The sequence below is a fragment of the Capra hircus genome, chromosome 15, assembly GCF_001704415.2.
Source record: "Capra hircus breed San Clemente chromosome 15, ASM170441v1, whole genome shotgun sequence".
Lineage (NCBI taxonomy): Eukaryota > Metazoa > Chordata > Mammalia > Artiodactyla > Bovidae > Capra > Capra hircus.
Genome location: NC_030822.1, coordinates 37540824 through 37564575, shown reverse-complemented (window position 1 = coordinate 37564575; position 23752 = coordinate 37540824).

Genomic DNA, 23752 nt, shown 5'->3' with positions numbered 1-23752 from the left:
TCCCCAACTCTAACTTGTGAATTCAGAGACAACTTTAGGGAGTAGAACATTCTCAAATAGTAAATGAAAATCAGTACAACAGATTCATTAACAAAAGCTAAAATCTTACCTCCTGGAATAAGAATTCATCTTTCTGTAACAAATCATGGTGATTGTGATTATAAAGCTGTCTTTAATTTTTGTTTGCCTTTGGGGGTAAATCTCTGAGGAATCTAGAGATTCAAATGTGAATTCAAAAGCAACGTTGAAATGTCATTATGTTCCATAGTGAATACTGAACAGTTGAATTCACACACCAAAGCAACTAATATTTCAAAAGTCTTTCAATTCTCAAGTGGTTGGTTTATTCTTTTGCTTCTATTGAGATATTTATATATACTTCTATAACCTTCATTTAATAATTTACTAGAAAGTAAATTTACAATAAATTGTCTTAGAGATAAATACTGGTTCCAGATTTTCTTTGATATTTACAATTAAAAAATAGTACTAAATTTCAGGTATAAAAAGATAATTTTAGATTTATCCATTCAATATATGTTTTTAATAAGTAATCTATATTGATTTTTTTATGTTCTTTTTTTTTTTTTAATTTTTATTTTTACTTTATTTTACTTTACAATACTGTATTGGTTTTGTCGTACATTGACATGAATCCTGATATTTATAAGACATGCTGTTAACTACTTTGGGATAATATGTTATAGAATATGATGGAAAATTGAATTTTAAATAACAAAAAAATTGAACATGTGTATTAATTATCATATCAAAAGTAAAAATGCTAAAAAGACGGTAACGATAACCATCTAGAAAGACAGTAACGATAACCCTGTATGTGAGAGAGCAAAAGAGACACAGATGTATTGAACAGTCTTTTGGACTCTGTGGGAGAGGGAGAGGGTGGGATGATTTGGGAGAATGGCATTGAAACCTGTATAATATCATATAAGAAACAAATCGCCAGTCCAGGTTCCATACAGGATACAGGATGCTTGGGGCTGGTGTACTGGGATGACCCAGAGGGATGGTACTGGGAGGGAGGTGGGAGGGGGGTTCAGGATGGGGAACAAATGTACACCCGTGGCAGATTCATGTCGATGTATGGCAAAACCAATACAATATTGTAAAGTAAAAAATTAATTAAATTAATTAATTTTTAAAAAAGTCCTCTCAGTTCAGTTGAGTCGCTCAGTCGTGTCCGACTCTTTGCGACCCCATGAATCGCAGCACGCCAGGGCTCCCTGTCCATCACCAACTCTCAGAGTTCACTTAGACTCGCGTTCATTGAGTCAGTGATGCCATCCAGCCATTTCATCCTCTGTCATCCCCTTCTCCTCCTGCCCCCAATCCCTCCCAGCATCAAAGTCTTTTCCAATGAGTCAACTCTTCTCATGAGGTGGCCAGAGTACTGGAGTTTCAGCTTTAGCATCATTCCTTCCAAAGAAATCCCAGGGCTGATCTCCTTCAGAATGGACTGGTTGGATCTCCTTGCAGTCCAAGGGACTCTCAAGAGTCTTCTCCAACACCACAGTTCAAAAGCATCAATTCTTCGGCTCTCAGCCTTCTTCACAGTCCGACTCTCACATCCATACATGACCACTGGAAAAACCTTAGCCTTGACTAGACAGACCTTAGTTGGCAAAGTAATGTCTCTGCTTTTGAATATGCCATCTAGGTTGGTCATAACTTTTCTTCCAAGGAGTAAGCGTCTTTTAATTTCATGGCTGCAGTCACCATCTGCAGTGATTTTGGAGCCCAAAGATATAAAGTCTGACACTGTTTCCACTGTTTCCCCATCTACTTCCCATGAAGTGATGGGACTGGATGCCATGATCTTCGTTTTCTGAATGTTGAGTTTTAAGCCAACTTTTTCACTCTCCTCTTTCACTTTCATCAAGAGGTTTTTTAGTTCCTCTTCACTTTCTGCCATAAGGGTGGTGTCATCTGCATATCTGAGGTTATTGATATTTCTCCCAGCAGTCTTGATTCCAGCTTGTGTTTCTTCCAGTCCAGCGTTTCTCATGATGTACTCTGCATAGAAGTTAAATAAGCAGGGTGACAGTATACAGCCTTAACGTACTCCTTTTCCTATTTGGAACCAGTCTGTTGTTCCATGTCCAGTTCTAACTGTTGCTTCCTGACCTGCATACAAATTTCTCAAGAGGCAGGTCAGGTGCTCTGGTATTCCCATCTCTCTCAGAATTTTCCACAGTTGATTGTGAGGCTTTGGCATAGTCAATAAAGCAGAAATAGATGTTTTTCTGGAACTCTCTTGCTTTTTAATTCCTTTAAAATACATAAAACTTACCAAAACAAAAAAAAGTAATATTGTCAAGTGGGGTCTTTATGAATAGAAACATAAGACATATGTCTGACAAGTATAGCATAAACGTGGAAGGAGGAAAATCAGCATATAGGATTGCAGGATCTCCATATTTTGTGTGAATTACTACATTATTGGGGCATCCCTGGTGGCTCAGAAGGTAAAGAATCTGCCTGCAATGCAAGAGACTCAGGTCCTAAGTAAACTGAATTTGGTTTACATATATTTGACAACTGAATTTGGCAACATATATTCTTATCCTGAGAATAACTCCTAAGCAGCATAATGCAAGAAGTATGCCAAAATGCCAATGGAAAGATTTAAGTGAGATTTTTATAATTCAAACAGCCCAAAAGAAAGCAGGAAAGGAGAAGAGAGGAATATCAGCACCAACAATAATGCTGATAATGAGCATCTGTGAAAATCTTTCAGCTAACGTTATTCTTAATGGTAAAAGATTAAATGACTTTCACCTACACTTGGGAAAAAAAATAAGGAGGTTCACCATCACTACTATTATTCAACATTATACTGGCAGTCCCAGCTATTTATAAAAGACAACAAAAAATGTTTAAAGTATATAATTGAAACAGGAATAAGCGAAACTGCCTCTGTTTGTAGATGTGTTCATGCAGAACATTCTAAGAAATCTATAAAACCTGTACTATAACTCATTTAGTAAGATCAGAGGATAGCATTCTTAATATATAAAATACATTTTATTTTTATATACTCCAACAAACAATGGAAAGATTAAAATAAAAATGTATTTCATAAAACATGTTAAAAACCATAGTATTTAGGAATAAATTTATGGTAAGCTATACAACATGTCTTCACTAAAAGTTATAGAACAGCTGAGAGAAAGAAGATATAAATAATGGAGTGAGATATACCATGTTCATGATTGGAAGACACAATAAAATAAGTAAGTAAATAATAAAGTAAGTAAAAAACAATAAGGTGACAGTTTTCCAAAACTTGATGCATGCATTCAATGAATATGGGTCAAAATTCTAGAAGGACTGTTTGTATAAGTAAACAAGCTGATTCTATGTGTGCGAACTAAACAGATTAGTGAAAGTATTTTTTTTTTTTTAATGAAGACAGTGTCTCTAAAACAGGACCTTAAACTGTAATTCATATGTGAGTGATTTACTGAGGAATGAGCTCAGAGGAAAACTGTAAGGAGAGGGAGAGGCAGGACAGGTGTGGGGAGAAGCTGGATAAAGATGTGGGTTCTACTGAAGTGCAGCTTCAGTTTGAAACCATAGGAGCACTGAACCATGAATGATACAGCAGAGTTGTCCTACCATGTGACAACAGGGTGTTTTTGTCATTGTTGCTTTTGAATACTATATCATTAAGTTGTTGGCCATGGAGCACCATGGGAATGAGGGCATGCTCTTTCAGATATTTCGAATCAATTATATTCTTTTCAGCCACCAGTAAATCTCAAAAGAATATATTAGCAGCTGAGTCTCAAAGAAGTTGAAATGTTCACTGGCCTGGTAAGGGAGATTGGGGAAAGGCACAAAACTCTCTGCCTAGCTTCAGAAAATCCCAGTTTATTGCAGTGTAGAGCTATCTGGATTGCAATACTACATCTGCTGGCATTGAGGTTCTGTGTCCAGTGGAGGTGATCCAAAGTGTCTCTCCTCATAGAACTCATACTTAATGACTGCAATTTCTCTCTTTGTTTTTATGCATCATTAAAGCAAGGGGCTTCTTAAAAATAAGGTAGCATTTATGCTGAAGCTTAAAAAGAGTGGGAAAGAGTTTGGATGAGTCAAATCAGAAGCTTTTTTTTTTTTTTTTTTGACAGAACAGTATAAAATGAGGAAAGAGCAAATATGAAGCAGAAGATAGCATGTTCACTGGTTTGTATCAAGTGTTGGATTAGACTTAGTAGCACATTAGGTAGATGGTAGTACAGATGATGAAGACCTTAAAGGCCAAGCTGATGGGAGAGGCAATTAGGAGCCATTTGTAGATTTTATAAATGCCAGTACAGTAACTAGGAGAAGGCAATGGCAACCCACTCCAGCACTCTTGCCTGGAGAATCCCAGGGATGGAGGAGCCTGGTAGGCTGCAGTCCATGAGGTCGCGAAGAGTAGGACACGACTGAGTGACTTCACTTTCATTTTCACTTTCATGCACTGGAGAAGGAAATGGCAACCCACTGCAGTGTTCTTGCCTGGAGAATCCCAGGGATGGGGCAGCCTGGTGGGCTGCCGTCTATGGGGTCACACAGAGTCGGACACGACTGAAGGGACTTAGAAGCAGCAGTACAGTAACTGGGGATTTATATGAAATGGAATTTTCCTTCACAGCCAGGTCTTCTATAGAATAGTTGCCTCTAAGGGAGAAGTCATAGTGTTTATGCTGTGTGTTAATCTTATATTTTATTGTTGTTCAGTCTCTAAATCATGTCTGACTCTTTGTGACTTTGTGGACTACAGCACATCAGGCTTCCCTGTTTCTCACTATCTCTCAGAGTTTGCTCAAACTCATATCCATTGAGTCGGTGATGCCATCCAACCATCTCATCCTCTGTTGCCCCCTTCTCTTCCTGCCCTCAATGTTTCTCAGCATCAGGGTCTTTTCCATCGTCTGGTCTTCACATCAGGTGGCCAAAGTATTGGAGCTTCAGCTTCAGCATCAGTCCTTCTAATGAATATTCAGGGTTGATTTCCTTTAGGATTGATTGGTTTGATCTCCTTGCAGTCCAGGGGACTCTCTAGAGTCTTCGCCAGCACAATTCAAAAGCATCGCTTCTTCGGCACTGAGCCTTCTATATGGTCCAGCTCTCATCGTACATGACAACTGTAGAAACAGTTTTGACTATACAGACATTTGTCAGCAAAGTGATGTCTCTGCTTTTTAATACACTGTCTAGGTTTGTCACAGCTTTTATTCCAAGGAGCAAGTGTCTTAATTTCATGGCTGCAATCACCATTTGCAGTGGTTTTGGAGCCCAAGAAAATAGTCTGTCACTGTTTCCATTTTTTTCCTCATCTATTTGCCATGAAGTGATGGAACCAGATGCCATGACCTTTGTTTTTTGAATGTTGAGTTTCAAACCAGTTTTTTTCTCTCCTCTTTCACTTTCATCAAAAGGCTCTTTAGTTCTTCATTTTCTGCCTTAAGGGTGGTGTCATCTGCATATCTGAGGTTATTGATATTTCTCCAGCAATCTTGATTCCAGCTTGTGCTTCATCCAGCCCGGCATTTCACTCGATGTACTCTGCATATAAGTTAAATTAGCAGGGTGACAGTATACAGACTTTACGTACTCCTTTCCCAATTTTGAATGAGTCTGTTTTTCCAGGTCCAGTTCTAACTATTGCTTCTTTACTTGCATACTAGTTTCTCAGGAGGTAAGTAAGGTGGTTTGGTGTTCCTGTCTCTTTAAGCATTTTCTGCAGTTTAATGTGATCCAGAAAAAAATCTTCTTTTTACTAATCTTCTTTTGAATGAGTCTCCAGGTAATAACTTCTCATGGCATGCCATTCCAGTTGACCTGTGTATAGGGTAGTGGAGTTTTTAGGGACTTGGCAAATTTTCAGAATTTTAAAAGAAATGATATTGTGCAGTAAGTAAAATATGCCTGAGGGGATCATCTAAATCCCTAGGTTTATTTTTAGTAACATTTCTATCACTTTGTTCTTCAGAATTGTAAGTATAAACATCATTACACTTATGTAGAACAGGATTTTAAAACATTTTTGGAGGACATCACATTGGGGTCACAGAGCACAAGACTCCTGGTATCTAAAACAGTAGTCTAAGATAATGGTCTCCTGTGGCCAGAGGACTCTCATTAAAATCTTTATGGTACTGAGCTCCATCCTTAAGGAATGGAGAAGATACTACCTTTTGTGTTAAGCAGACTAATTTCAGAGGGACTTATCACAGGCATTCAAAAGGAAAAATTGCTTTAAAATTATCCCTGAAATATGAAATATTTGAAATCACAAGAAGTATTGCAGAAAGCCACATCTGAGATATGAGACTGTAAGTTCTTCCTCTAGCTTACTTCTTCATGAATTTAAGAGACTAGAAGGTGTTTTTCCTTCTGCAGAACATGGACATTATAGGATTTTTTTCTCTTTACAGTGATTATTCTGTATCTTCTAATAATCAAGTACTGGTAGATACTAATAGCCTGTTGAAAAATATTAAAATATGGGTATAGACAATCTAGGAAGTAAGAATGTTGAAAGTTCCCTATGCCTGGAGGGTTGGAACCCAGGAAACAGTACTGGGGAAGCTTTGAAGAACTTCATAGTTTTGAATAGGATGCTGAATTCAAAGCAAAATCCAGATTAATAAAGAGAGTAATGCTTGGGAAAAACAAACAGAAGGGATGAAAACATGTTACAGATTTTCTTCTCTCCAGTTCCTGCCAGGGCAATTGGGAAAAATGAACATAGTATCATATTGACATAATCTTCTATCATTACTGAACTAGAATTGTATGGGAAAAAGCCAAGAATTTGAAAAGAATCATACAAGTCAAAAGTTCTCAACAATAACTAGCGAGAAAGACTACACAGAGGATATATACACTCATATGCCAGAGATTTCTCTTCTTGAAGAGCCCTGCTAGGACCTTGTGGTAGATGTGGGCAGAGATGTACAATTTTGACAAAGCTACCCTGGAGAGTTCAATATACCCCTTAGTAGATGACCACTGTTGTAGTTCAAGTGTGATTTGATTCTACAGCAACTGGGGTAGTACCTGACATGAGAAAATACTAGTCTCATTCTCTTAGACTGTAAGCAACCACTCTTGGCATTTTCAGAAGTTTGTTGGTTTTTTTCACCATCTTTATTTCAATTAAGAGAGCATGTAGAAAACTTCCATACATGCATTCACATTGCTAGGTGACAAGATTCTTAAAACTTTTCTGGGAGCAGCCAATAACTTTAGTATGTGTGCACACAAAATACATTTTATTTATACATTTAAAATGGATTGTAGAGGAATTAGTAAATGAGCAATATGATAATGATGAATGGCTTTCTGGAGCAGATGAAATTTCAATTTTTCCAATAGTCACTGAAATTACTCAAAAACCTACATTCACTAGATTTTAAACTGGTCTCTGCCTGTCTTAGTGTAGGAGGAAGGAGGAAATTAAAGAAAACAAAATTTCATCTTAATAAAATGACATGTGAATCTAGTAGAAATGACTAACACAGCCAGGAGTTTTAGGTAGGCTTTCTGTGGGAAAGTGCCATTGGAACTGTATTTTCAAGAGTGTTAGCCCTCTATCAGGCAGGAAATTTCAGGAAGGATATTGCAGCTTAGAGAAAGTAATGTGTGAAAATCAGAAGCCTTGAAGGACATGTGATATTTGGGAAACGGGAATGTTCCCCATCTAGGGCAATAGGAGATGTGGCTGGACAGGTTAAGACCTTGAATGCCATGCTAGGGCACTTGCAATGAAGGGAGGCCTTATAATCAAGCAGCCACGTAAATGGGCCTCCAGATAGTCACTGCCTTGCTGTGTAAATGTTATACATGTACACTTACCAGCTGTATTGCCTTTGGCAAACTAACTCTCTAAGCTATCCTTTCTTCACCAGAAATACGGTCATATTAATAGCATTTATCTCTTAGGATAGCAAAGAGGATGTATGAGATAGCATCACCAACTCAATGGACAGAAATTTAAAGAAACTCTGGGAGATAGTGGAAGCCAGAGGAGCCTGGTGTGCTGCAGTCCATTGGGTCACAAAGAGGCAGACATGACTTAGCAATTGAACAACAGCAATAACTGAAGTATGCAATGAAGTTTAGAAGTTATTAGAATTATCTTGTTTGTAAGAAAAGGATATATGAAACATGTTGAAAATGAGGAGATGTATAGCATAATCACATATTTGATAGAGAAAATGTGGTAGGTGCTGAATGATAGAGCTAGAAGATGGAAAAAGTAGAGACTGGCAAAAAAAAAAAAAGAAACACATGAGTGATGGAATAGAAAGAAGACATTTTTTAGTTAGGATCCTGGAATCTAGAAAATGTGGATAAAAAGAGAAGGTGAGGAATCAAATAATTCAAGTTAGGGCCTGAAAACTTAGTAAAAGTCTAATAGAAGTAAAATAGGGGAGGGGAAACTGAGGCAGAGGGAACACCATGTGCAAAGGTGCAGCAGCAATATGGATCATAATGTGTTTGGGAAATAGAGGGCACCATGGTCTGGTTTGAGTGTAGGGTAGGCAGATGGATGTGGCAGAAACTGGGCCAGGAGCAGTGCCTAGGGATCCATTTGTGATGAGCATCAAATAGCATGTTGGGGTATTTCGATTTCCTTCTATAAGGGACTTCCCTGGTGGCTCAGATGGTAAAGTGTCTGTCTACAATGCGGGAGACCCAGGTTCAATCCCTGGGTTGGGAAGATCCCCTGGAGAAGGAAATGGCAATCCGCTCCAGCACTATTGCCTGGAAAATCCCATGGACAGAGGAGCCTGGAAGGCTACAGTCCATGGGGTCGTAAAGAGTCGGACTGAGTGACTTCACTTCACTATAAGGAATATGCATCTATTCACTGCTTTTGACACTATTAGTGATATATTCATAGCAACCCACTCCAGTACTCTTGCCTGGAGAATCCCAAGGATGGAGGAGCCTAGGCTGCTGTCTACGGGGTCACACAGAGTCAGACACGACTGAAGCAACTTAGCAGCAGCAGCAGCAATGATATAGTCTGTATTTGGAAATCTAACAAGTCACAATGTGGTAAATAAAATGAAAACACAGGGAACTTGTGACAAATAGCCAACTAAGGGAGCACCATATACACTCTTGTGGGATAGGTCCAGGAAAAGAGCCGGGGTTATTTTTTTAAAAAGATGATAAAGATGTTGGCAAACAAGTCATCTGGACTTATGAAAATGGAGGAGTAAAAAATGGAATCTTATGGTAGCTCTCTGATGTCGGTAACTAACTCAAATAGGAAGTACGGGAGGGAACTCTTACATGTATGGGAAATGTAGCCAATTCTGGTCTGAAAATCTTACATTCAATACTTTGAGGACATTTTGGCCTGGAAATGTGCCAAAGGAAATTGGAGCTTTCTGTATGATAGAAGTCAGAATTGGAGAGTCATACAAGGTAAGTGATAGCTAAAGCAATAAGAATTGAAAATTTTTCCTTTAGAGGTAAACAGAAAAAAACCTTCAGAGGAGAGTGGAGTGGTCACAAAGACAAGCCATTTGGGTGTAGGAAGATTGCTTGGGTAGATGAGTTTCCCACCTTAGAGTCCTTGAATCGGTTGTGAACCATGCGGTTAATGCTCTCTCCCCTAATCTTTGCCTGCTGGTTGCTTATTGCCATTCTGTTCTCCATTTAAGCATGTTACCTCCTCAGAGAGGGTGTCCCAGACTCCACAAACCAAGGTAGCCATTCACTCTCACATCACAGAGATCCTATGTGTCTGGTTACATTTTGTGTTTCTCATGCATAACATTGTCTAGCCCATTGTATTCATTTAGTCAATATGTGTTGAACAAATGCATGACTTCCATAATCACTTAACCGCTCTATAATTCACTTGATCTTTTATAAAATCAGAATGAAAAATTCCAAACACAGAGATTTGTGAGGACCGCATGAAGTAGCTTTCTCTCTGTCTAATGTCTGACACATTATGGGTAATATGTGGGTGCTGGTCACCTAGCCTGTATCCTCTTGTATTCTATCCCCATAACTACAGTGCAAAAATAAAATGGTAACTCTTCAAATGACAAAATATGTGTTAGTCCTACAGAATAATTTCTAGCTAGTGTTTCTCTATTTCTCTTGTACCCTTCTTTTTCCACCACTGATTTGTTACTATTTTTCTTCCCCATTCCCTTTAACAATGACTGCAGTTAAAAATCAAAATCCTATGGAGAGTTTTCATGTCACATTTCTCCCCTTACCTCTTATGAGATCAAATATTTAATGAAAAATTGAAATAGAAATATGATTTTCCAATTGATCTGAAGAATTTGAGTTTATTCCATTCAGGTCTGCACTTCCAAGCAGACCACATAACAAGTACATCTGCTAGAAAATGTCCTGGAGGTTTTGCTAAAAGAGTCAAAATTTGATTAGAACATTATTACCAGAATATGCCACTCTAAATGAGACAGTGCCTTCAAAATCATTTTGACTCCAAGCTGGTCCATTAATATTATGTTGGGCATCTGGAAAAGAACTTCATTGAGAAATTAAGAAATCTGAAAATTATTGTGTCTTAAAAACTAATAGTATTTATATATCTCAAGCTCCAAATATTAGTGTGGTTAAAAACTCTGCAGAAATTGCAACATGCTAAATTCATTTATGTGGTCAGATCATTGTCACATTGTCACTTTTAGTGCACTGATGAAAAGATTCTTTGAAGGGGAAGTCAGAGGTTTTTTGGATAATTTCACTCATTTCCCTAATTCTTTAAAAGTTTAATATTTAAGTGATTTTAATGATTGGATTATTTTATTCATTCAGCCAATAGTTTATGAAGCACCTGTGTGTACCAGGTTAACATTATATCTCAAGAAGCATTGAATACAATCAATAAATCCTGTGGATGAGGACAAAGAAATTTTATTCATATTTTCCTCTTACATGCAGATACAGTTTGGAAAAGAGAGATGAGAATGGCTTTGTGAGTATAATCCAAGAAGATATTTGGGCTCACTCTATGTCATTAATACAGAATCCCATACTAGAATCATTCTCACTACTCTACTTTCTGAACTTGACTTCAGTCAACTGCCTTTAGAATCACTGTCTCAGGCTCTCTCATGAAGAGGTGCCTTGAAGTTCAGGTTCCCTTGATTACAGTCTAGGTGACATCAGTCCATAAGGATAGTTCATACTCATCTCAGAGTCTTCATTTCAATAACCCTCCACCTTTGAAAGAGAGTTGCTATGTGCACCAGGAGAATGGACAATCATACCACAGTGAGCACATTCTTTCTGTGGGGATTTTCCGGTTTCCCGGACCTGCAAGACCTCCTCTTTGTGATGGTTTTCTTCTCCCATGTGACCATCCTAGCTGCAAATGTGTCCATAATGGTGGCCGTCAAGCTCAATCACAGCCTTCACATCCCCATGTACTTTTTCCTCTGCGGCCTCTCCTTTTCAGAAACCTGTACCACTATGGTGATCATCCCCCGCATGTTGGTGGACTTGCTATCAGACAGTAAGTCCATTTCTATTTTTGAGTGTGCCACACAGATGTTTTTCTTCTTTGGCTTGTCAGGCAATAACTGCTTCATCATGGCCGCCATGTCCTATGACCGTTACACTGCTATTCACAACCCACTGCACTGCTCCAGCCTCATGACCCGTAAGATCTGCTTTCAGTTAATGATGGCTGCTTGGTTGGTTGGGTTCCTGGTTTCTATGTGCATCATCACCATTGTATTCAACTTATCTTTTTGTGACTCCAACACCATCCAGCACTTCTTTTGCGACATCTCGCCTGGGGTCTGCCTTGCTTGTGACTATACTCTGTCTTATGAAATGGCTATTTTTGTGCTCTCTGCCTTTGTATTGGTGGGCAGCTTTATTTTAATTATGATTTCCTATGTCTTCATTGGGTCCATAGTTATGAAGATGCCTTCTGCCAAGGGGAGGTATAAGGCCTTCTCAACTTGCTCCTCCCACCTCACTGTGGTGTGCATACACTATGGATTTGCTGGCTTTGTCTATTTGAGGCCCAAGAGCAGTGATTCATTCCGTGAAGATATGCTGATGGCTCTGACATATACAGTGCTGACACCTCTGCTTAATCCCATTGTTTACAGTCTAAGAAACAAAGAAATGCAGATTGCCTTAAGAAAGATAGTGGATAGTGCAAATAGGTTCATCCTTCAGATGGTAAATAAAAGAACCCTGAACATTTAAAAATTACAGACTGATGGAAAATAAAAATGGGAAAATTGATGCCAAAACTCAATTACTGTGCACTGGTACCAAATCAAATCTTGGAGAAGAGTTTTAGGTGAAGAAGAAAAGAATTGCTTTATTACTTTGCCAGGCAAAAGGGGACATGGTGGATTCATGGCCTCAAAACTGTGTGTCCCCACCAAGGGGGATTTTATAAGGAGTTTTATGGCACTGTTTCAAGGGTGGGGTTGCTGATAGGAATTAAAATGTGTGCAGGGCTTGCATTCCTTTAATCTGGCCTCGTTTGTTCTCCCATTGAGCTTCTGTGGTTCTCAAGGTTATCAAACTGTGACCTTCTTTCTGGAATAAATAATATGTCATCAAGTAGTTAATATTTTCCATCTGTTGGAGATTTTAGTTCTGCAGAAGAGCTCAAAAATATTGTATGTGTATCCCTTGAGCTGGTACCAGGATTCTCCCAAGGCGGCACTTTTGTTTCTCAATTTCTCCTCCCTTGCTTTTGTGTCGCTTCCTTTTCCTGATTAGCAACTGTTTGAACCTGCCATTTGGAACTCAGGGAAGGTCATGGAGGCTGAAGCCTATTCCCAACAAATAAGAAACAGGAGACACAGAAAGGTTTCTGTGCCTGGGAGCCCCACAGGGTCCTGCCTGGTTTCAAAATCAGAGTGCTTCCAACAAAATAATCTCTTTGTGTACAAAGCATTTAACATATTATAGAATTAACTTATATGCCCTGGCACCACTATTTTTCTAACATAAAGGGGATACTGTTTTAAAATATTTTTAAAATTTTTTATTTTAATTTATCATTTTATTTATTTTACAGTAGGTCCTTGTTGGTTATCTATTCCAAATATAGCACTATGTACATGTCAATCCCAAATTCCCAATCCATCCCTACCCCCCACCTTCCCCCTCTGGCAACCACAAGTTTGTTCTCCAAGTCTGTGAGTCTGCTTCTGCCTTGTAAATAAATTCATTTGTATCACCTTTTTTTTTTAATTCCACACATTTTAAAAATGTTTTAAAATACATGTATGTGTGCATCTACATATGTATGTGTTTCTGTATGTGTGTGTATATATATATATATGTAGTAAATTATTCAAAGCATGTTTGGAACACAGTATTTTCAAAATAATAGTTGGACAAATCTTTCTGTTTATGGATTGTAGTTTTAGTGTCAATTCCCAGAAAATTTTGAAAGTCCCATATTTTGAACATTTTCTCCTTTTTAAGAAAGATTTTCAGTTTATAGTTCTACATTATACATTGAAGTCCAATATCTACTTTGAGTAAATGCTTGTGTAAGGTGTGGCATTTAGGCTTGAGATGGCTCCCCCATCTATGGTTGTCCAGTTATTCCAGAACCATTGTTGAAAAGATTTCCTTCTTTCATTGGACTGCTTCTGTACCTTAAAAAAAAATGTTTGGCATACTTATGTAGGTCTTTTTCTAGATTTTTTGTTTAGCTTCATTTGATCAACGTATCTTTTCTTCCACCAGTACCACAGCATTCTGATGACTTCAACTGTATAATAAGTCTTAATATCAAGTAGACCCATCTTCTACTTTTTTTCTTTTCTTTCAAAAATCCTACATGTATTCTAAGAACTTTCTTCTTTAGTCATGTAAGCATTCAGTGCTGTAAATTTCCCCCTCAGCACTACTTTAACTTAATCTCACATGTTTTGATATGCTCCCTTTTAATTTTCATTTTACTTATTTTTAATTGCTAGAGTTACATGTCTTTTTATTATTTGCTTTCTATTTAGGGAACTTGCTTTTGCCATCATTTGAAGGTGGATTTGTTGGGGGAAATTTCTTTTAGTTTTCCTTCCTGAAGTGTCTTTATTTCACCTTCATTTCTGAAGGCTGTTTCTGCCAGATGTAGAATTTACATTTGACTATTCTTTGGCTTCAGTACTTGAAAAATATTATGGCTTTTTAAAATAATAAATAATGATACTTCCTCCATCAGTGCTTTTAAGATTTTTCTTTCTTTTAATTTTCAGAACTTTACTTATTTGTGTTGTGGTATGGACTTCTCTGGGTTTATCCTGTTTGAGTTTGCTCAGCTTCCTATACCTGTAGCTCTATATCTTTCATCAAATTTGGAAAGTTTTCAGACTTCATTTCTTTAGGTATTTACTCAGTATCTCTTTCTCGTTTCCTCTAGAACTCCCAAAATATGCATGTTAGCTTGTTATTTTCCCACAAATCCGTGTAGATCTGAACTTTTTTTCCAATCTATTTTCCTTTTGTTTAGATCAGTTATTTATATTTATCTTTGTTAAAGTTTATTGATTCTATCATCTGTCATCTCTACTAGATTATTGAGATCATCCAGCAAGTTTTATTTTTTAACTTCAGTGTTTGCATTTTCAGTTATGTCATCTTCACATTATTATTTTTTGACTTTTGTTTCTTTGCTGAAATTTTCTTTTTTCAAAATTTGTATCAAGGAAGTTAATGGTTGCTTGTTGAAACATTTATTTGAAGACTGTTTTAAATCCTTGACAGATGATTTCTAGATTCTTTGTGTCTTGATGTGAGCATATTATGTTTAATCTCACTGAAGTTTTTACTTTTCTGGCTCTTGGTATGATGAGTGAACTTTGATTATGTTATAAATATTTGGAATATGATTGTATTCTAGATCATATTCCTGATTTTTTTGGAGGAAGTCTCCTGTTGTGTTGTTGCTATAACACCAGGTGGCTGTGTATGTGTTTCTTCAGTTTTCTGCTGAGCACTCCTGACACAGCTCTGGCAAAAATGGAGTGCTGACTCCCACCGCCTACTTGTAGATGAGTGAGATGCACGTTCAGCTTTCCCCACTGCACTGCTGTCTCCTTCCCAGTGAAACTGTGACACCAACTTGCAGTTATTTCAATCAAAAATTATATTGAGTTATTGTATTACAGAGAACATCATAAGCCATTAGAAATGTAAATGACAAGCATCCAATGTATCTGCCCTCATAGAATTTATCTGATAGCAGAGAAATGATAATAAAATCAACAAGTTAGTGATTCAGACAATTTGAAGGGCATAGTGTCATGAAGAAAGAAAAAAAAAGAGCAATGAAGCTTAACATGCCAGGGCAGGAAGTGTCAGTGCAGGCCTCATTGGGAAGATAACACATGAGCAAGGATGGAGGAGGTGAGGATATCCCCTGTTGTATATGGTGTTACCCGTGTACATTTGTGCAAATCTAATCTTCCATTCACATGCATATAATTTACCTTTACCTTTGAGATTTCTCCTCCAATTATGGCAGGTTTAGTAATTTGAACCAATCATATAGTGAGCACAACTAAAACAAATGATAAGATGTTTAAGATCTCTTAAGTAGAGGTTACAGATAATAAGGAATTGCTTCCTCAGGAACTGTGAGAACCCAGAGAAGTAAACCTAACACTCACATATTCTTCAGCAATGAGAGAATCTGACAGGCCAGAAGGAAGTCTTACCAACACAGGTTTGCATTTAGTGGTGTCTTGGGAGGGGAGGAACATACTTCAAGGCCTAAGACACAACCAGATAAGAATTCTGATGGATAAATTTTACACATATCCTCAGGATAAGAGAAACATACAGTGACCAAGTCCTGTACAGATCTCTCCGATCCCTGGAGATAGAGAGTCTCAAGCCTTGAACTTGAATATAAGATGGTCAAGGATAGGTGGTGCCTCTCGGTGAACTGAATAAACAAACAACTCAAGCCTGTTATTCCTACTGAACAATAAATATGATAACAAGTACACATTGAAAAATAATGAACAGCACCAAGGAAGTAACTAAATACTAAATGTACAGTGGGAGCCAGTGGAGACAACAGAAACAGAATCATTAAGATTTAAGATATGGGAATCAGTAGACAAGACTATAGTATTATTTTATTTAAAAAGATAAAACATAATTTGAAAACATATATAATCACATAAAACCAAAAATGATGACCCGGTAATATGCAAAAGAACCACATGGAACTTCAAAAGTGAAAAATTTGCCAAACCAGTGTGTGTACCAGGCATCCATTTCTCTTTGGTGAGCATAATCTTCACAGTTCTTCACTGTGATTCCAAAGAGGCATCACTGGCAGAAGACCCATCCTACCTGGTAAGCCTCCTGATCATAACTGGGATCATATATTTATAATGCTGCCAGATACAGTTTCAGAGTCCCTGTAAGCATTATTTCAAGCTACCAGAATCATTGCACTCTGAAAAGCCTAAAAATATATATTTTGTATATTCCTCTCAGTCCATGTTCATCTTACAATTAAAGAATCATTTTTTTATACAGTGTTGCATGTCACACAGCTGACATTTCATTTTTGTCGGGATATAGGGGAAATAGAAAGTTCACAGTGATTAACTTGAAACCATGAAGCCACAGTCACAATCAAGTATTTCATTTCAGTTACCTCCAATGATTTCTTCTGCTCCTTTGTTTTTTTTTTTTTTTACTTTATTTATTTATTTTTTTAAGCTTTTTGCTTGCTTATCTTTTTATTTTTTTATTTTTATTTTTTTTTAAATTTTTTATTTTTTTTAAATTTTAAAATCTTTAATTCTTACATGCATTCCCAAACATGAGGGGAATCCATTTTTCTCTGTGCCTTTGGCCACAGACAACTACTGATATGCTTTTTGATGATATAGATTAGTTTCCTTTTCCTATAAATTTAGAAAATACAAATCATATTATATATACAGTTGTGAATGCCTTCTCTCAGTATAATTATTTTAAGATTCATTATGATGAGTATTACCATTTTATTTCTTTTTATTGGCAAGTAGTATTTCACTGTATAGATGTACCACTTATTTTAATCCCATCACCAGTTGGTGGGAATTGTTTCCAGTTCGCAGCTATTGTAAATGAGACTGCTATGAACATTTGAGTTATTTCTGTGTGAATATATTTTCTGGTTTGTCTTAGGTAAACATTTAAAAGTGAGATTGCTGGAGATAGGGTGTTTATCTTTAACATTTTTCAAACCATTTTCCAAAGTGACTGTATTATTTTACACTCCCATTTGTGATGTTAAGAGCCCCAATTGTTTCAGTATATTGCCAACATTTAGTATTATTAGTCCTCTTTAAATGTACCATTTAATGGGTGTGTAGTGGTATTTGCTTATGCTGTTGATTTTTGAATTTTGATATAGATCCAATTTCTCAATCTTTTAATATATGCATTGTGCATTTCATGTTATCTAAGAACATTTTGCCTAACACTACTCATGAATAGTTCTTCTGTGCTTTTTTCCAAAACTCTAACACTTTACATTTTGATCTATGCTCCATTTTGAGTGTATTTTTGTGTAAGATGTGAGGTTTAGGTTGAAGTTTGCTTAGTTTGTCTGTTTTTGCCCATGAAAGTCCAATTATTCCAACACCATTTATTGAAAAGGTTGTCCTTTCTCCATTGATTGCTTTTGTACATTTGTTTAAAATCAGTTGGTTGTACTTGTGTGGACCTAATTCTGAGTTGTTTTACTGTATTTTGTTAATCCATGAATTCACAACCTCCTATCCCCACACTAGTACTATACTGTCTTGATTATTGTTGATAAGTAGTGAGTCTAAATTCAGGCTGTGTCATTCTTTCTAAAAATAATTATATTGGGCTGTTCCTTTGCTGTTCATTTAAGTTTTAAGATCAGATTGTCTAACTATAAAGAATCATGCTGGAATTCTGATAGCGATTGCATTAAACCTATGGATCAATTTGGGAAGAAATGAAATCTTTGTCATGTTGAGTCATCAAATTTGAGTCATCAAATTCATAAGTATTGTATTTCTCTCTGTTCATTGAGAACTTTTTTGATTTCTTTCATTAGCATTTTATAGTTTTCAGCATACAATCTTTTGCTATTAAGTACAATGTAAGTTGAATGCTTTGCTCCAAAGATCAGGAACAAGATTAGGACACGCACTCCCATTCCTCATGCCTCCATTTTAAACATTGTATTTTAGATACTGGCTAGAACAATAAAAAATAAAAATGAACCGAAGACCTAAAATTTTTCAGGAGCAGAAAACCCACCAGCCTTCATTTGCAAGTGATGGTAGAAATATATTAAAAAAAAAAGCAAATTTTTAAAAGTGACTAAATTAATTTAGCTTAACAGAGCCACAGCATACAAGGTCAATATATGAAAATCACCTCTATCATAGACAACAAGCAGCTGAAAATAAAAAATAAAATTTAAAAATTAACACCATTTATAATAACACCAAATGTTAAGATGTCAGTTCTCCCCTAAAGTTATCATAGATTCAATGCAATAGCAATAAAAAGTTTAGTTTTGCCTTTTAGAAATTCACAAGCATTATAAAATTCATAAGGAAAAAATGGACCTGGAGAAGTTCAGGAAAATTTGGAAAAGGAAAATAGATTTGCATGTTTCACATTACCTAATTTCAAGCCTTATAATAAAGCTGCAGTAATCAAGACATGCAGTATTACCATAAGGATAAGCATATAGATAAATGGAATAGAACAGAGTTCCTGAAATAGATTCATACATTTTACCTGGTTAATTGGCTTCTTAAAAGAAAAGATAATGGAGGTTAATGGAGGAAAAGTATCAACTTTTCAACAAAGTGTGTGAGAATAAGTGAACATTCATTAAATAAGCAAATACTCAGAAGACCTCAATACTTATTTCACACATAAAACAAAATTTTAATGAGATCTTGGTGGCTCAGAGGTTAAAGCGTCTGCCTCCAATATGGGAGACCCGGGTTCGATCCCTGGGTCGGGAAGATCCCCTGGAGAAGGCAATGGCAATCCACTCCAGTATTCTTGCCTGGAGAATCCCATGGATGGAGAAGCCTAGTAGGTTACAATACACAGGGTCTCAAAGAGTCAGACATGACTGAGCGACTTCACCTTCACCTCAGAGTGAAATGTAAACCAACATTATAAAATTTCAAAGGAAAAAAAAGACAAAATTTTATTGACATGAAAGTCACTCAGTCGTGTCCAACTCTGCGACCCCGTGGACTATACATTCCATGGAATTCTCTAGGCCAGAATACTGGAGTGTAGGTTAATACACTGTAGGCCAGAATACACTCTAGGCCAGAATACTGGCTGTAGCTTAATCCACCTCATTAGAACTGACTCAGATGAGTTCACAGCCTATTATACAGAGTGAAGTAAGTCAGAAAGAGAAAAGCAAATATCCTATATTAACACATATATATGGAATCTAGAAATATGGTACTGATGAACCTATTTGTGGGTTGCAGTAGAGACACAGATATAGAAAACAGACTTATGGACACAGGCAGGAGAGGGTGAGATGAATGGAGAAAGTAGTATGGAAGCATATATACTACCATATGTAAAATAGACAGCCAATTGTATATATGTACCACAACTTCTTTATCCATTCATCTGTCAATGAACATCTGGGTTGCTTCTATGTCCTACCTATTGTAAATAGTGCCTCAATGAACACTGGGGTACATGTGTCTTTTTCAATTTTGGGTTCCTCAGGGAATATGCCTAGAAGCGATATTGCTGGGTCATATAGTAGTTTTATTCTAGTTTTTAAAGGAATCTCCATACAGTCTTCCATAGAGGCTGCATCAATTTACATTCCTACTAGCTGTGTCAGCAAGCACAAGTGCCCAGACACCCCACGCTGGTTCTTCAACAAAACAGAAACTCAATGCACACTAGCAGACAGGCTGCCCAAAGGTATATGAAACCCATAGACACCGTAAGGCTACCACTGGACATGACACTGCCCACTGGTGAGACGAGCTCCAGCTCCATTGACCAGAACACAGGTGCAAGTCCTCCCAACCAGGAAACCTTCACAGGGCACTGGCCAACCCCACCCACAAGGGACAGACTTTACACTTACGAAGAACTGCCACCTTGAAACTTTCTTTCTCTCTCTCTTTTTAAAATCACACTTCTTATTTCCCTTACATACTTCTACCTCTGTGTTGGTCTTCTGCAGTGCTATGGATTTTTCTCAAAAAAATTTTTTTTCTTTTGATATTTTGCTTTTGTTCTATTTGCTTTTCTTATTGTTCCTTTCCTAGTGTAATTATTCCTTAATGAGTAGAATGACTTTTTTTTTTTAAGTACTGACAATAGCAAGTGCTGGAAAAGATGCAGAGCAAAGAGAACTGAAATGCAACGCTGAAGAAAGGCAAAATGTTATTGCCATTTTTTAAAAAATTTTCAATTCTTATAAACATACCCCAACCATACTGCCCAGAAATTTCAATCTTGTGTATTTATTCAAGAGAAATGAAAACACACAAAGACCCGTATGGAGATCTTTTAGAAGCTTTATTCTTAATTGTCAAAATCTAGAAATTTCTCAAATGTCCATCGTTAAAAGGACAGGTTAAAAAAAAAATTGTGGTACATTCATGCAATGGCTATGTTTGAGAGGATCATAACGCAATCCAGACTCTCCATAACCTAGCCTTCACAGTTTCCATGACATCATTCAAAATTACTAGCAAAAAAGGGGAGGGGGGAATTGAGGTCCTTATTTAATATAAAGGGTTGGAAAACAACCTAAAGGAAAGGCTGAAAATAAAAGGAAAGCTTCCATTACAGGAAGCTTCAAAAGGAACAACAAATAAATAAGAAAAAGTATAAAAAATGAAAGACTATAAATCAAAGAAACAGAATATATGTCCCATAGAGAGAATAAATCTGTATTTCACTCTTCAAAAATATTAATAAAGTTGAAAAACCCCATAGGAATATTAATAAAGAAAAAGACAAAAATATTCACTATCCAAAAAAGACAAGCAAAGAGGCATAACCTCACATTCTATAGATATATAAATAGTTAAAATAGATATTATGAACAATTTTTTGTGATCAAATTATGAACAATTTTTCATGATCAAATCAAGATGGTGGAGTAGAAGGACATGTGCTTATCTTCTCCTATGAGAATTCCAAAATTACAACTCACTGCTGAACAACCATGGACAGGAGAATGTTGGATCCCACCAAAACAAAATGCCCCATGTCCAGGGTCAAAGGAGAAGCCCCAACAAGATAGTAGGAGGGGCAAAATTGCATTTAGAATCAAACCCCATTCCTACCAGAGATGCTTGGAGGGCTCAAACAAAACATTGTGTGCACCAGGAGAACCCACAGAGACTGAGTCAGACCTGCCTTTGAGTGTTTTAGTGTCTCCCGTGGAGGTGTGGGTCAGCCGCAGGAGCAGGGGGCTCTGGGTGCAACAGACCTGGGGGTGGCATAAGCCCTCTTGGAGGAGGTCACCATTAACCTCACCATAAAGCCCCCAGAACTTACACAGGACTGGGGAAACAGACTCTTGGAGGGCACAAACAAAACCTTGTGCACACCAGGACCCAGAAGAAAGGAGCAGTGACCCTACAAGAGACTGACCCAGACTTGCCTATGAATGTCCAGGAGATGTGAGTCTGTGGTGGCCTGCTGCAGGGTCAAGGGTATTGAGTATGACAGTGCAAGCATGGGACCTTTTGAAGGAGGTCACCATTATCTTCATTACCTCCACCATAGTTTGGTCTCAGGTCAAATAACAGGGAGGGAACACAGCCCTGCCCATCAACAGAAAAGTGGATTATAGATTTATTGAGCATGGCCCTGCCCATCAGAATAGGACCCAGTTTCCCCCACAGTCAGTCTCTCCAATCAGGAAGCTTCCATAAGCCTCTTATCTTTATCCCTCAGAGGGCAGACAGAATGAAAATCACAGTCACATAAAACTAATCAAACTGATCACATGGACCACAACCTTGTCTAACTCAACAAAACTATGAGCCATGCCATGTAGGGCAACCCAAGATGGACAGGTCATGGTGGAGAGTTCTGACAAAACATGGTCCACTGGAGAAGGGAATGGAAAACCACTTCAGTATTCTTGCCTTGAGAACCCCATGAACAGAATGAAAAGGTAAAAAGATAGGACCCTGAAAGATGAACTCCCCAGGTCAGTAGGTGCTAAATATGCTACTGGAGAAGAGTGGAGAAATAACTCCAAAAAGAATGAAGAGACGGAGCCAAAGCAAAAACAACTCCCAGCTGTGGATGTAACTGGTAATGGAAGTAAAGTCCAATGCTGTAAAGAGCAATATTGCATAGGCACCTGGAATGTTAGATCCATGAACCAAGGTAAATCAGAAGTGGTCACAGAGGAGATGGCAAGAGTGAACATCAACATTTTAGGAATCAGTGAACTAACATGGACTGGAATGGGCGAATTTAACTCAGATGACCATTATATCTACTACTATGGGGAAGAATCCCTTAGAAGAAATGTAGTACCCCTCACAGTCAACAAAGAGTCCTAAATGCAGTACTTGGGTGCAACCTCAAAAACAACTAAATGAACTCTGTTCGTTTCCAAGGCAAATCATTCAATATCAAAGTAATCCAAGTCTATGACCCAACCAGTAATGCTGAAGATGCTGAAGCTGAATAGTTCTATAAACCTACAGGACCTTCTAAACTAACACCTAAAAAGATGTCCTTTTCATCATAGGGGTCTGGAATGCAAAAGTAGGAAGTCAAAAAACACCTGCAGTAACAGGCAAATTTGGCCTTGGAGTACAAAATGAACCAGGGAAAAGGCTAACAGGGTTTTTGTCAAGAAAACACACTGGTCATAGCAAACACCCTCTCCCAACAACACAAGAGAAGACTCCACATATGGATATCACCTGACGGTCAATACCAAAATCAGATTGATTATATTCTTTGCAGCCAAAGATGGAGAAGCTCCATACAGTCAGCAAAAACAAAACCAGGAACTGACTGTGGCTCAGATCATGAACTCCTTATATCAAAATTCAGACTTAAATTGACGAAAATAAGGAAAACCACTAGATCATTCAGGTACGAACTAATACAAATCCCTTATGATTTTACAGTGGAAGTGACAAATAGATGCAAGGGATTAGATCTGATAGACAGAGTGCCTGAAGAACTATGGTTGGAGGTTCATGATATTGTACAAGAGACAGTGATCAAGACTATCCCCAAGAAAAAACAATGAAAAAAGGCAAAATGGTTGTCTAAGGGGGCCTTACAAATAGCTGAGAAAAGAAGAGATGCAAAAGGCAAAGGAGAAAAGGAAAGACATATATCCATCTGAATGCAGAGTTCCAAAGAATACCAAGGAGAGATAAGAAAGCTTTCCTCAGTGATCAATGCAAAGAAATAAAGGAAAACAATAGAATGGGGAAGACTAGAGATCTCTTCAAGAAAATTAGAGATACCAAGGGAACATTTCATGCAAAGATGGGCTCAATAAAGGACACAAATGGTATGGACCGAACAGAAGCAGATGATATTAAGAGGTAGCAAGAATACACAGAAGAACAATACAAAAAAGATCTTCATGACCCAGATAATCACGATGGTGTGATCACTTACCTAGAGCCAGACATCCTGGAATACAAAGTTAAGTGGACCTTAAAAAGCATCACTATGAACAAAGCTAGTGGAGTAGATGGAATTC